Genomic DNA, 2,402 nt, shown 5'->3' on the forward strand with positions numbered 1-2,402 from the left:
GGAATTGATTGTTGAAATATATTTTTTTACATCTTTTATTATTAAGCTTTGTACTTAAACGTAGTTTTCTTTCGGCTCTTGCATTTCTCAAAGTTTGACACCAGTATTTTATGTATAAAAAAAGTTGGAACGTTCAAAAAATGTCGAGGTTCAGAAAAAAGATAAAATAATTTTCAGTGAAGTTCCTACCAAAATGCAGTACCTGAACGTACTTTATTGTACTCTAATACATTTTCCAAAGTTTCAGCTCGATATTTTATTTATAAAAAAAGTTCTTAGGTTTAAGAAAACATTCAGTGAACTGAAAAAGTGAGGTCGGTAATATAGGTATTTAGCTGTGGCACATGCCCTTAAACTAAGATACTCTGAAAAATGCACGCAGTGATGTCGAAACGTCGTCGAAGTTTTAATTTTTGTTCTAAAAATAAATGGAGTTGAATTGATAGATCTAGTTTGTTTTTATTTTCCCGTGGCCGTAAGACAGAAGAAATAATTTTTCTACAATTCATTATTATATATTGTTTATAACTGTATTCTCTTAGATAAGTACTAGAAAGTTGTGGTTTTTCTGAAATGTTTAACTTTGCTTTGTCTTTTTAGTTATACAAAAATAATAAATAACCATTATGGAGAATAATATTTTGAACAATCTCTTTCTTTTCGTGAAGATAATTTTATGAAATGAAATGGATATTTGAAAAATTGATATTTGAATTTAATTCCCTTCTTACTAGAGACGAAAGTCAGAAACAATATTGACAAGTGCGGTAACAGAGTACCAAAAGTAATTTCCTGACTGCAATAAGTCTACCTTGTCCCGTGAGATGTTATATTCAATTATTCATTTGTTTGAGGTATTGTTAATCTTTATATATGTATATTATCATCGAAGAAACGTGTTTTCTCCCAAGAAGGGGGTGGGGGTCTAATATTAAAATATGTGCAATTCCACTTTTTTCACGCTTTGTATTAAACTTCTTGTTGTAATTAAAAACAAAACTTTAACAAGTCATTCAAAGATCTAGATCTGCCAACTACTTCTAATTTTTTTACTCTTTGTTTTTATCTCTTGTGTAAGATAGCTTTTTTGTTAAAGTTATTTTTTTAATCAGGAAAAGAGCAAAAATAATTCACTTAAAAAAATACAAAACTATTTAAAAAATGTTTCTCCTTGAGGTTCACTTATTATTTGCTCATAGCTAAAAAGTCAAAGGAAAACTAAAGATCTTAGAAAAAAGGCATCTTTCTAACATTACTTTAAGAGAAGATAGTTTATAAACAGTAATAAATTGTTTAAGTAAACATGTTTGTTAACTTGAATCAATTATTACCTCACTAAGTGAAAAGTGAACAAAAAATTTAAGATTTCAGAAAAAACCGCGACTTTGGGACACTTACCTAAGGTAAGATCGTTATAAACAATAATAAATTTTTTTTAAACTATGATTCTTAACTTTCATTATTTATTACTTTTATACGTAAAAAGCGGGTAACAAGCGAAATTTTTCAGAAGAACCCAGGTGAAAAATTTATGTATAGTTTATATACAGTTGGATAAGACAATGATCTTTTTCATTGGTTTTATGAGCTTTTATATGTAAAATAAATGAAAAATGTCAGTGTTGTGTTCAATATATATAAATTATACAAAACATGTTCATCTGTGAAACCGCAACTATCTAGCATGGATAAAGCAGAAGGTAGTTATAAAGATTGATAATTTGTTTAAATAATTATTTTTGCTCAATTGAATTAACTAATAACTCACTCCAATAGTGAGAAGTAGACAAATGACTCACTATTAATGAACTATTAATTTCGCAGGTGAAAAAGTTATATATAATTTATATATAGTGGACGAAACACTGATATTTTTCATTTCTTTTACATAGAGCAGTTCATAAAACAAAGGTAAAAGTGTTAAAAACGATGATAAATTGTTTTAAAAACTTATACAAACATCTAATTATCAGTATAAAGTAAAATTTTATATAATAGAAACAATTTGTGTTTTAAAAATCGCAAAAAATTATAATTAGCGCCAAAAATTCGCAAAACCAATTTTTTCATTTGTAGGTTTTTTTGGACCCTATAAAACTTACTTATGGGGATGGTATATAAAGATTAATATTTTATTCATATTTTATGGCTACTTTTGAAAAGAAATGTAGAGTTTCAACTCGATTCAGCTAATATTGTCGATTCTGAATAAAATTTACAAAATGTATTTTTTTGTGAGACTTCCCGCAGATGAAAAAGTTACATATAGTTTATATCTAGTGGGTCATACAGTTATATTTTTCATTTGTTTTATGAACTTTTCTATGTAAAACAAATAAAAAATATCAGTGTTTTGTTCGATATATATAAATTATAAATAACTTTTTTACCTGGGTTGCGCC

The 2,402-nt window shown here is 26.8% G+C and overlaps 1 protein-coding gene across 3 annotated transcripts in view; it reads left to right on the top strand.

The window, feature by feature from the left end:
* Window positions 1-2,402, top strand: part of LOC117170723 (caskin-2) — a 275,083-nt gene that overhangs the window by 189,218 nt on the left and 83,463 nt on the right. The gene's annotated exons all lie outside the window — the stretch shown is intronic.

This window comes from Belonocnema kinseyi, chromosome 4 (assembly GCF_010883055.1).
Source record: "Belonocnema kinseyi isolate 2016_QV_RU_SX_M_011 chromosome 4, B_treatae_v1, whole genome shotgun sequence".
NCBI classification, from domain to species: Eukaryota; Metazoa; Arthropoda; class Insecta; order Hymenoptera; family Cynipidae; genus Belonocnema; species Belonocnema kinseyi.